Source organism: Sturnira hondurensis, unplaced genomic scaffold, assembly GCF_014824575.4.
Source record: "Sturnira hondurensis isolate 20B ecotype Veracruz unplaced genomic scaffold, ASM1482457v3 Scaffold0020038, whole genome shotgun sequence".
NCBI lineage: Eukaryota > Metazoa > Chordata > Mammalia > Chiroptera > Phyllostomidae > Sturnira > Sturnira hondurensis.
The window spans coordinates 704,895-718,294 of record NW_028092669.1 but is presented as its reverse complement, the minus strand read 5'-3'; the positions used below and the strand labels follow the sequence as shown (position 1 = coordinate 718,294).

At 38.5% G+C, this 13,400-nt stretch overlaps 1 protein-coding gene and 1 pseudogene across 5 annotated transcripts in view; both read left to right on the top strand.

The window, feature by feature from the left end:
* PIEZO2 (piezo type mechanosensitive ion channel component 2) overlaps positions 1-13,400 on the top strand; it is a 524,101-nt gene that overhangs the window by 344,688 nt on the left and 166,013 nt on the right. The window lies entirely within an intron of this gene.
* On the top strand, positions 8,169-11,336 carry LOC118974961 (serine/threonine-protein phosphatase 4 regulatory subunit 1-like; annotated as a pseudogene).

Below are 13,400 nucleotides of genomic sequence, written 5' to 3'. Positions count from 1 at the left end.
ATTATATTTCCCCCGCTGACAGTTACTTTTGAACATTTGACTTATCCTGATTGCACCACAGAATTTTAGATTGGGAAAAGATTTAGCCACCATCTACTGGTGGTTCTCAAGCTTTTTTGGCAGTCCCAACATTCTCAAGGATAGTCTTTATTCATTATCCATGACACCACCCCATCCCAGGAATCTAAGGGTGCTGGAGAGTTCTGTAAGCAAATTTATCAGAAAGATAGGGGAGAGGATGAGATCAGACAAATGGTCACCTTGAAAAGGTGACCCCAGGAGAGTCTATGTTTCCCCCTTAGAGAGGATTTCTTTTTATCCTTGAGGATCACTAAATCCACAGACTTCTCCTATTTTAGAGTTGGAAAATCATAAAAATATTAGTGAAGACTGTTGAAATCAAGCCCACCAGAAGCATAAATTCCTATGTCCTATTACTGTCCAAAACATCAGCCTCACATCATTCACATTCTTCTTGGATTGGAAAGTAGTTTTGGGCCATTTCTGTGCCAAGGGTTTTTCTTTGTTTAATACAAGAAACTATCATGACTGTGTGTAAGAGTGCACATATTCACAACAGAAGAACGTCTGCTTTGCAGAAACCAATCTCTGATGCATCTTCAGTGGTCCTCTTCTTCATTCTTTGATCACATTACCAAAATGAAAGAAATAGATTTTTCTTGATGAATAACCTAATATTAATAACACAATGTTGTAAAATTTGCACCCTCCCTACTACCTTACCCACGCTCCCCCAACCTGTACCAAATATTACCATCCAGTTTTTTCTTGAGGAATATTGTGGTTCTAATCTATCTTTAAAAGGACATTTATCTATTTTTATTTTTCAGCAACGTCTATGTGGTATTATACAAAGAGCTTTGACCCTGACATAAACTAAGTTCATGTTATACTTAATAGTAATAATAATAGTCATAGTGGCCAGACTTTCTTGAGCAGCTCTCATATGCCATATTCTCTGGTATTGCTTTGTATGCATGCATTGTATCATATACCTGATGACCTCAATCTAGATATTAGCAACAAAGTAATGGAATAACCAATGGACTAATGTTTGTTTTCAAGAGTCCTTTTTTCTAGATCTAGCTCTTTTCTTTAATGTAGTATGTGACCTTAGGCAAGTCATATCTGGGACAGAAAGAGGGTAGGTTATTGGGTGGGGACATGAGTGGAGGGAAAGAGGGGATTGCCAAGATATGTTTCTGCCCCAAAACAGAAAAAAAATGTGATTTAATATAGATCTCCAAGCTTTAAAATAATTGAGTCAGTAGGCTTCAGACTGGTTGCTGATATGGTAACAGCTTGATTACTCATTATTTAGATTGACCAGTATAAAATCCTGGGGAGGGGGAAGTTAGTATAATTCAGGACTCTTGGGGGAGTAACTTCAGTAATTAAGCCTAGATGAGAGTTATTTTTCTCCATTTTTGTGGGAATTTGTTATTTTAATCCAGTAACTGAGAGAATCTTTTAAAGTGCTTCCAAAACCAGTTTTACATTCATATAGAAATGAAATTGAAGAATAAGTGACTGGCTAATTTTGACTCATTTATATCAGTTTCTGACAATGTGATTCATTACATTATCAGAATAAGTGAATGCTTTTCCCTAAAGGAAAGTAATGTGAATGTTTCTATTGGATCATTGTAATCAAGCATTTGCTAACATACTGCTTGTCAGAATTGGGGTTTATTACTAGAAATGTAAGTGATAAATGTATAAATTTATTTAGAAGTTTTATTGTACAGTTTTTCATAGGCATATTGCCATTATACAGTTATGTACATTTTAAGTGAATTGATGATATAAATAATGTTGGAAAAATATAGGAACAGATATCTGGAAAGTTTATGTCTTTATAGAAAGACATGTTTTATTTTTGACAGTAAACACTCGTTAGTGGCTTTTGCTCAATATTCTAAATTTGGGACATCCGTTCCTCATCCTGCGCCTTCTACCTCTTTACCAAAGAAACTGAGGTCATTTGTGTAGCCTCCATCCTAGAAGAGTCCATAATAATGTGCTTGTAAAAGTAAAAGAGATGGAGAATGGTGTGAGAGAAGGGAACTGGGTGCTTCTTTCTCCAGCAAAAAGGAAAAGTCTTTCTCATACCACTATTTCAGGCCCTCTGCCTTTTATTGGTTGCTTGGCTTCATGAGGGGACAGACTTTGGAATTCAAACAGATATGGGTTCCCATTTGACCTGGCTCACTCACTGTGAGACTGAAGTTTTGGTTTCTTCACCTAGTAGTTGGTTGAATAGTATCTACCTCATGAAATCAGTGAGATGCTAAAACTGATTGTGAATGTAAAGTGGCTGGCATCTGATAGGATTCAGTCACTATTTGTTGTGTTCTCCTAAGAAGGCTCCAAGACCCTGTGAGAACCTGTGAAAGGAGAACGAGGTACCTACATTATATAGTGGCGCTGGGTTAATCATTATTGTACTTAAGGTTTATTGAATACTTGCCAGCATCAAGTTTTAATTTGTTAAATGCTCCAAACAATTCTATAAGGTAGGTACTGTTTTCCCCATTTTAAAAATAAGAAAACCATGGTATAGATAAAGTAAGCAGTTTTCCCCAAGTCACACAAGATAGGATTGGAAAAGCCAAAGTTTGAACTCAAATTTCACACTCTGAAGCCCACACTCTGACTCACCCCCTCGACCACTTTCCTGCCCACAGAAAGATCATGAACTCTGTAGAAAAGCATGAAAACAAGAATTAGAAGTGGATGTTTGCCAGTGCTAAAGATGTAATATTTACAAGGGGAACTTTGGGTTTAGGGAAAGAACAAATGAATGGGTTCCCTAAAGAAAAGATTTGCGTACTCATATATGTTTTTGTAAGCAGAGCCTTAAGCATGAGCTGGGAAAGCCTATTTGACCTGAAGCTGTGGGAAAGGAGGAGGGGTGTCTCTAGAGACCTGAGAAGCTTGCTGAGCTTGGTATGAGCAGAGGGTAGATATAGACTTAAATAGTAAGACTGGTTCTTGAAGACTCTATGAGGTGACAATGTCTTTACAACTTGCTTTGTTTGTGTACAATTTGTACTATAGAATTATTTATCTTTGTAATAAACATAGTCACAGAGGGGTTGTTTTCAACTCCTATTTCAAGAACCCCCCCCAGGGGAGTTTTGTAAATGTCCTGCCACATTCACCCACACCCAAAGAGATTCTAGATGGTGTGAGGTAGGACTAAGCAGTGGTGCTTTAAAGGATCCCAAGGTGACTTCAACTGGGGAGCAAACACACTACAGATGACACATTAGGTTTGAAGTTCCAAGATGCACACAAAAAGATATCTCAGAGCTCAGGACTCTGTTTCCTCTTTGTACTGATCCTTAAGCAGAGTAAGTGCTTCTTTCCCTGAACTTCCCCTAGTGTTCTCTGAGCCCTCAGCCATTCACCAAGTACCAGTTTCAGAATTGCAACCACATACTCATGCCAGTGCACTCACTGAGTATCACCACATCCCAGATGAGCAAAGCCAGAGTTTCCCATTCTGGGCTAAAATTTCTCCTAGAGACAAGTCTACCAATAGATGCCAGCAAGCCAGTTCTAAAGACAATGCCTCAATCATCCCAGCAACATTTTCAGAGCTATGAAGTGGGCTCATCAGAGCAGGCAGTGTGCTGGTGAAGACACACACCAGGAGGGTGTATCTGTTCAGCATTGTTTTCAAGTAGCATGAAGCTGGTCAGCGCTTTCCAAACTCAGGTAGCATAAAAATTACTGAGGTTGGGAACTGGATGACAAGTTTAAAAAGTGCCCAGCTCAAGAGCAATCTTCCTCTAAGAGAGGAAGGAACATACAGTACCTAGAGCTGGGATCTGAGAACTGGCAGAATTCCCAAGCAATCAAAATATTTCACTTGGAGAAATACTGAGTTAAATTCTCTGTGTGATGCAAAGAGTCAGAATTTTCAATCCTATTCTTCAGAGAAGTTCAGGATCATCGAGATGAGTTCTATAAACATATGAAGTTAATGCCCACAGAATAAGATAAGAAATGTGAAGCAACTTGGGGTACAAATTATAAACAACCATAAAAATGCAAGGGGACACTCAACATTTGAACTGAGTGAGGGGTAAAAGAGAGGAGAGAGAGACTAACTTGCACGTTAAGTGCTGTGGGAAAGCTTTGTGGAGGAGGCAAGTTCTTGAACCAGGAGTAAGGTTGTTAGGGAGAGGAGGAAATTCCAAGTCAGATGGAAAGATGTGAGCAACAGCAGAGAGATGGATCAGCGTTCAACCTTTTGGGAACAGTGACCATGCTTCCTGACTAGAACATGCATTCATTTTGGTAAACAGGGAGAAAATGATGAGACTGAACCACAGAAGTCTGGAAGGAAAAAGAACACTCATTAGTACCCATTGAATAATGAGTTCACCTGTGTACTATGGCCTCTCTATTATTCATTTTGCATACAGTGAATTCATGAAAACACCAAGATCACTCACCAGAACACTGGGGACACAGCACCTTGTTACTGACAGGGATGAGATAGAACTTTTAGCCTTAAATATAAAGGAAGGATAATGTATTATAAGACTCTGATTCTTTTATGGATACTCAGATTTCAGATATTGGAACTTCTTTGAACATATCCAATATTGTCATCTGCATGCTCATGATACTGGTATAAATTTGATTGTGAGAAAAACAACAGTTTCCAGTTTACCATATGACATCTTGGATCCCGTCTGATCACCAATAGTTTACACTCTGCAATCATTCCATGATCCACCTAGAACTCATTCTCTCTGTGTACATTTTACCTTCAGTCACAGTTCTTCCACTATCATTCAGAAGTTCAGTGACATATGACTATGACATTGGTTTTACTTTAATTAACAGCTATTTAGAGTTTTCCCAGATTTACTCATTTCAGAGGTTACCTTGAGGTGGCAATATTTTATGACTTGATTGTTCTCTTGTTTATAAAATCTCTTTACATAAATACCTGGCCATGATTTAATTGTTTTTTTTCTTTGTTCTTTTGTTTTTTGCATAGGAGAGATTTTTATCAGAAACTAACCTTCCTTTAACATTGTCAAAGAAAAAAAGTAGGCCCTGGCTGGTGTAGCTCAGTGGATTGAGCACAGGCCTGTGAACCAAAGGATTGTGGTTTGATTCCCAGTCAGGGCACATGCCTGGGTTGCAGGCCAGTTTCTGGCAGGGGACACACAAGAGGCAACCATACATTGATATTTCTCTCCCTCTCTCCTTACCTTCTGCTCTAAAGATAAATAAATACAATCTTTAAAAAAAGGAAAAAAGAAAAATAGTTAAAATACTCAAATAGAGGCTATATACTTTATTCAATTCATCGTACAAAGAAGTCCCTCAAATTTCAACTCCTTAAGCTAAAGTTAGGTTTAGAGATTTTATGGGGCAGGGAGAAGAGAGGGGTACATGACTGTGGACTTGACCAAGACTGCAATTGTCTCTATCTGTAACTGCTCCTAAACTTGTAGTTGAAATTGCTGGAAGATGATGTCAATTTGCATGTCCTTATTTTGAAATGGTTAATCAACACATTTTGGCAGTCTTCAGGGTAGTTCTTTTGAAAACTACCTTAGTAAGCCTTGTGTGGGAGGGAGCAATAAAAAAGAAAGAAAAATATCAGAGAGAGAAAAAAGGAAAGAAGGTTTAAGTATGGAAAACTGGAGTCAGTTTTAATTTTTTAAACATCAAAAGATAAGCAAAATATATGAGAAAAGAACTGATAGATCTGTTTTGTATATATTGTAAAGCTTTTAATAATAAATATTTGTATCAATTATAAAAATAAAAGTCTAAGAAACATACAAGGACATGAACAATGAAGGAAAACAAATGTGACATAAAATTAAATATTTTAAATAATATTTAGCAATACAGTAGTACTGTGTGCTCATTGGGAAAAGTCTAAATCATTGAGAATGTATATGACAGAGAAAAAGGGGAAAAATGAAATTGTAAGCCCCCTTCTCTATTTGTTCGTATCCATAATTCAATTCTTTTCTACCAGAAATAACTGAAGTCAATAATAAGTGTTTTATCCAAATATCTTCCTTATATTTACACACATATAAGAATATATATGGGTCAGAGTAAGTCTGGAAGGGTGACTCTTAAATGCATATTGCTGAGTGAAAAACCAGTCTGAAAAGCCTCTATACTACATGATTCCATTTGTATGATATTTGGAAAAGGCAAGACTGTAGAGATGGTGACTATATTAGTGGTTTCCAGAAATTTGGGGGAAGAGTAGAAGGTTGAATAGGTGAATTGTGGGAAACATGTTAAGGTTATGAAATTAGTGATACCATAGTAATATATGATACCATACCATAGTATAATGCCATAGTATTGGCTGCATGGCACTGTACACTAGTCAAAAACAATTAAACTTCTTATTTTATTGTATTTTTCATTACCAATTTTCATTTCCTTATACCCTCTCCCCCAGAAATCACCACACTGTTGTACATGTCCTTAAGTCTTTTTTTTCTTTTTTGCTCAGATCCTCCATCCCCTAGTCTCCCCTCAGCCCTGAATGAACCTTAAGGTTCACCGCAATTTTTTTAAAAAATTAATTAGGAAGTTGGAGGATTTTATCATGGAATTCAGATTGTGACTAAAGAATCTAACTGTATTGCAGATGTATGTTATTACCTCTCTGGGGTTAAGAAGAAAAGTGTTACTTAAGTAACTTTGGAAATTAATGCAGATTGTAAGATTAAAGACAAAAGGCACTGCACATATACGCACTGTACTCTAGTTGATAAGCTTGTTTCCCATGGTGGCCCATGTTAACAATTCTGAGACCATTACATACATGTGTACTTGGATTAAACAAATAAGTAAATGGATGGCAGATGAGAGAGCCAGGTTTCTCACTGTTTGAGTGGAAGTTTACAGATAAGCAAGGGCAGAAGGGTAGAACCATTTGTAAGCAAATTAGAGTTGGAGACATAAGTCTGAACTCATGGGTACCTTAATATAGATACACACAATTATGTATAAAAATATGTATACATATGCATATATATACATGAGTAAGTCTGCACACAAGTATTTTATTTCTCTGTCAGAGGGCACAGAAGCAGTGACCCAATGCTCCATGCATGAGTGCGAGCATTGTCATGATGCATTGTCATACATGAGTGCGAGCATTGTCATTGCCAATCACCAGTTGCCCATAGCTTTGGCCTTCTGAATCATACAAATAGTTAACTTGGAGGAATGTTCAGTCTTAATACAAAGTTTGATATGGATTCATTGCTCTATTCACTCCATTTTAAATGCAATAGCCACACAGTACACATGTTCACTCAATGGCATCTATCACCCACACTGACTACTACAGTGAAGTCATCATTGTTCACTGTGCACATTCCAGTCCACTCTCCTTAGCTGCCAGGTTACACTGATAACACTTAAACAATTCTAGTTATATTAACAATGGTTGGGCTTTTGCTGGACATATTCAGGCATGTGATTATTTTTCTACTAATTATTTTTACCATGTTTTACAGATGTATCAATACGCAGTGCATAGGTATTTTTTAAAGTGGGCCTCGGGAATAGCTTGGGAAACATATTCTAGAAAGTGATTGGGCTTATAATTAAATCTATTTTCATTATAAAACATACAACTTTTGATTCTCCCTGACACTCACTTATCACTAGCACTATTGTATTTGTAATTTATCATTTAAGCCACTTTTGGATTTACAAATAATATTAAGAGAGAGTAAAAGTAAAAGAGTTTTTCCAGAGATTCCTTGGTAAAAGTTGAAGGAAGGGGGGAATGTGGAAGGAGATAGAAGAGAATGTACATATACATGGAGGAAATGTAAATGGTGAGAGACAAAAACAAAGGAATGTGCTTGGGTAGAATCTCTGATGAAAAAGGTGGTGATGGCAATATATGATGAGTGTTTCCTGGTGATAGCAATCAGGAAAACTTTGGGGTTGTTTCTGAAATGAGGTAAAAAAAGAAAAAAATGAATCAAGATATACTCATTCATTTTTATGTATGGGCTATTTGCAAATCAGGTATTTATTGTCCAGGTTGTGTTTACATATGGTAAACCTACAATAAAAAAAAGTTCTGTTACCACCCTGAGGCTGGAACCTTGGCCTCTGCCAGGCCTCGAATCGCTGTTGGCACCTCTCGCTGCTCTGAGAAGACCTGCAGGAGGACATGGATGGATCCCTGGACTTTGTCTCACAAGATGAAATGTTGACATCACTGGGGAGATTGGACAAGTATGCTGCAAATGAGAATGTATATAACAGACAAATGGTGGCCCAGAGTTTGCTGGATACATCAGGGAAGTCTGCAATGATGAACGAGATTGTATTGCTGTTTTGGAGAGAATTAGAAGATTAGCTGCCAATCCAGAACCAACTGTGGAAGCAGAGCGGATGAAATAAGTGCCTCATATTGCATTATTTTGTCAAGAAAATGGCCTTCAATCCCACATGCCTTTTCCCATATGCTATTGTGGTTAGATATCTCACAGATCAGAATAATCAGGTAAGAAAAACAAGTCAGGCAGCTTTGCTGGCTCTGCTGGAGCAAGAGTTAACTGAGCGATTTGATGTGGAGACCAAGGTGTGCCCGGTCCTCATAGAGCTCACTGACCCAGACAGCAATGACGATGTGAAAACAGAAGCTGTGGCTGTAATGTGCAAAATGGCTCCCATAGTTGGAAAGGACATTACAGAGTATCTTATCCTCCTGAGGTTTTGTAAGATGTGCTGTGATTGCTGTATGTTTCGAGTTCAAAAGGTCTGTGCAGCCAATTTTGGAGATATTTGCAGCACAGTTGGTAAGCAAGCTACTGAGAAAATGTTGCTTCCCAGGTTTTTTCTACTTTGTTCCAATAATGTATGGGGAGTCCAGAAAGCTTGTGCTGAATGCTTCATGGAGGTTTCATGTGCAATGTTCCAAGAAATCTGGATGACTAAATTATCAGCACTATTTATTAATTTGATCAGTGATCCTTCATGTTGGGTTTGCCAAGCAGCTTTTCAGTCTCTAAGAACTTTGACATCTACTTTTGCTGACCTGTCTAGGTCAGGCCAATATTTTAAAGAAGAAAACAAAGTTCAGAAGATACATCAGTAAGAGACAAAAATAGGATTATAGATGAAGAAGTCCCAGAGGATGTATAAATCATGCCAAAGAAAATTCCTTCAGATCCCAATATTAGTAATTCCAGTGTCAATATGGAAAATACTATGGAAGAACATGTTGACACTGCTAGGAAATTTCCAGGTGGAATAAATGTTCCAATGGACAGTTCTTTACTTTGTACTTTATCCTCAGACTCTCATTAGGAAGCAGCTAGTAATGGGAATGATAAAAAACCTGGTAACTACAAATCTACATTATGGCCAGAGGTTGGCACCAGTTCACAACAGTCTTCTGTCTTAGATCAGGAATTATACAACTCCTCCCATTTCTGGAGGACTCCTCTTCCTGAAATAGATCTAGATATAGTACTTGAGCAGGGCTCTGGAAATAAACTCAACCCAGAGAGACCAGAAGAAATACCTGAAAGAGCCATACCAGGTTCTTCAAACATCACTATGGCCACCAGAAAGGAACTTGAAGAAATGATAGAAAATCTAGAGCCGCATATTGATGATCCAGTTGTTAGAGCACCAGTGGGTGTGCTGTATGCCACACCACGCTTCCAGTCTGGACGCTCCTGAAGAGGCCAGTGATGCCGAGAAGAAAAGTGATATGCAAGATGATCTGGGCATCAGTGAGCTGCCAAACTGTAAAATAAATCATGATGTCTCTGTGCCTTAATGTTGAGATGCCCCTAATCAGCAATGTTGTCCCCAATTGATGTCCCTAATCAGCAATGTTGAGAATATGGAGACCACCCTTCGTTATATTCACAATGATTCAGACTTGAGCACCAGTAGTAGTTTTAGCCCTGATGAAGAAAGGAGATCTAAAGTACAAGATGTTGTGCCTCGGGCTCTATTAGATCAGTACTTGTCTATGACTGACTCCTCTTGTGCACAGACAGTGGACACTGAAATTGCTAAGCACTGTGTGTATATCTGCCCAAGGCACGGCCCTGACCCTCAGCAGGCAGAACTGACACTGCCTAAGAGATACTTCTGAGACTCTGATATCAGACATGCAGTGGGAAGTTCGAAGAACTTTAGCCTTCTCCATCCATGAGCTTGCAGTTATTCTTAGAGATCAGTTGACAGCTGCAGACCTGGTTCCAATTTTTAATGGCTTTTTAAAAGACCTCGATGAGGTCAGGATAGGTGTCCTTAAACAGTTGCATGATTTTCTGAAGCCTCTTCATTTGGATAAAAGAGGAAAATATCTTTATCAACTTTGGGAGTTTTTGGTGACAGATAATAGTAGAAATTGGTGCTTTTGAGTTGAACTGGCTGAACAGCTGATTTTACTTCTGGAATTATATAGTCCCAGAGATGTTTATGACTATTTATGCCCCATTGCTCTGAATCTATGTGGAGATAAAGTTTCTTCTCTTCACTGGATTTCTTACAAGTTGGTCAGTGAGATGGTAAAGAAGCTGCTGCCAATGTTTGGAGTAGACCTCCTCTATGAGCTTGTGGAAATTTTTGGCAGATATCCCAGTGGTCTGGTCATGAAGTCTTTGTATTCGTCTGCCAGACCATCATTGGAGAGGATTGCCTTCCCATGGACCAGTTTGCTGTGCACCTGATGCTATATTTGCTCACCTTAACAAATGATAGGGTTCCAAATGTTTGAGTGCTCCTTACAAAGACCTTAAGACAGACTACTAGAAACAAACTATTTCCTAACCTCTGGCAGCTGCCCTCAGGAAGCTGTAGGACAAACCATCATGGCTCTTCAGATGGATTGTGACAGTGATGTCAAGTACTTTGTAAGCATCCACCCTGTCAATACCAAAATCTCTGAAGATGCCATGAGCACAGCTTCCTCAACCTACTAGAAAGTGTAAACCTCAGTGTCTTTCCTGCTTCCTAAGAAGCCGAGGTTCGACACATGTTCCATATGTGTGTGAGCTAAGATGCTTTGGGAAGGAAGAGAGACCTTCCTCTCTTGCAGGCTTGACTGCAGATGCAAGTTGCCTACATCAACACCAGGTATTTTAACCGTCAAGAGAAAGTACAGTAAACACTATTATCTTGTCTTGACTTTAAGGGAAAATAATTTCTCAGAAGATTATGATTGTCACCAAGGCCTTAAATCTTCTGTCTTCCTGACTGAGTGAAACTTGAATTGGCAGAGCATTTTCCTTATGGAAGGGATGAGATTCCCAGGAACCTGTGTTGCTTTCTTCTCGTTTTATTTAATGACTGATAGATGGAATTATAGGCAGAAGGTAAGCCAGGATATGAAAGAGAGATTCAGCATTAGTTCTCTCTGTTCCCATGCAGGCAAGGACCTGTGCAGTTCTGTGTTTAGCTGCCCCGTCCAGCCCTAAGTGTGAATAGTTTTGATATGTATTGACAGAAAAGGAGATTTTAAAAAATTTCTTCTAAGGGCTTGATGCTAACACTAAAGTAGAATATGATTTTAACTCAAATGCAACATTTTGCTGTACACATTTATAGAACATTCGCCAAGTTATCTCTTGTCCAATAAAGTGTATTAATAAGATCTATAAAAATAAAAAAAGTTCTGTTATCAAAAAAACTTCTGTTAATTAGGACACCCTATTTTTAGGTAGATAGGTAGGTAGATACCAATCATTATGCAAGCATGTTTTAAAAAATCTTAAAATGTGCCCTGGCCAGGTAGTTCAGTTGGTTAGAGCATTGTCCTGAGGCACCAAGGTTGCAGGTTTGATCCCCAGTCAGAGCATATACAAGAGTCAACCAAGGAATGAATAAATAAGTGGAACAACAAATCTATGTTTCCCTCTCCCTCTCTGCTCTCTCCTCTCTTCTCTCTCTCTCTCTCCTTCCTCTCTTGCTTTAAAAAACAATAAAATTTTTTAAACGTTAAAAAGAGATACAAAGTGTACTAGACTCATGTTCTCCCCATAATCAAAAAGAAACTAGACAGCATAAATGAAACAACTGTTTTCAGACATCGGACAGTTGGTTGGTGTAGGTTTATGATGCCTCAACAAAGAAAGCAAGCAAGATAAGCTCTATGGTGATTATCCCCAGCAGTTACGACAAGCTTCTTCAGAGGACCCATGTTTGCTTAGAGTTCACTCCCCAAGAAGCTTCTATGGGCAGCTCCAGTATTGCTAGCTTTACACCCCCAAAACACAATTTATCCTAAAGGCTCTACACTTCCTCTAAACATGATTTGCTCACACAAATGAGATTTCCCTGCTCCTTTGCTAAGGGCTACTTTTATTACTGGGTACTCAAATGAGTCAAAAGAGTATATGAAACTGGTCAGTGCTAATGACCACTGTTTCATTCATTCAGCTTCTTTTGTTTCATGAATCTCCTGAATACTCAGCATGGGATTCCTTACAGAGAGCCTTGGGACCATTGGGGTGTCACCAAACCCTTTCCAGGGAAAGCAGTCTGAGAATAGAAATGACTAAGCACCCTGGAGGTCCGACACTGGGGACTCTCCCTCTTGATCAAGCTATGCCAGCATCAGCAAGCCTCCTTCCTTCTGAGCCTGCGTTCAGACTCTTTGAAAAAGATCTGCATCTCATCTACTTCTCCTCTTTTCATTTATTCCCTCCAATCATTCCCCCATTTATTTCAATTAAAGGACCTAAGATTTAAATGAGAAGATTATTAAAAGATGTTTTATCTAGAGTATTCTTTGCCCATGAGCAATATTTTTACCCTAGTTGGAAAGAATATAATTCTTGTCTTCAAAAGAGGATATAAAAGCTGCCTAGACTTTTATCAACCCAACTGCATACCCATACATTCTAATTAGTGAATGCTTATTTAGTTGAAGAATATGCTTCCCTGAATCATTATGAGAGACCTGGTTCATAAACAGCTATGAGTTCTTTTTTTTTTCAATTTTTTTATTTAATTATTTTTCAAGTACAGTTTTCTGTCTATTACTCCCATCCCATCCCACCCCCCATCCTCCCCGCTCCCTCCCATTTCCACCCTTCTCAGTTGTTGTCCATGTATCCTTTATATAGGTTCCTCTAAATCCCTCCCTTATTTCCCCTGAAATTCCCTCCCCTCTCCCCTCTGGTCACTGTCAGCCTGTTCTCTATTTCAGTGTCTTTGGTTATATTTTGCTTGCTTGTTTGTTTTGTTGTTTAGCTTCCTGTTAGAGGTGAGATCATATGGTATTTGTCCTTCAACACCTGGCTTATTTCACTCAGCATAATGCTTTCCAGTTCCATCCATGTTGTTGCAAAAGGTAGGAGCTCCTTCTTTCTTTCTGCAGCATA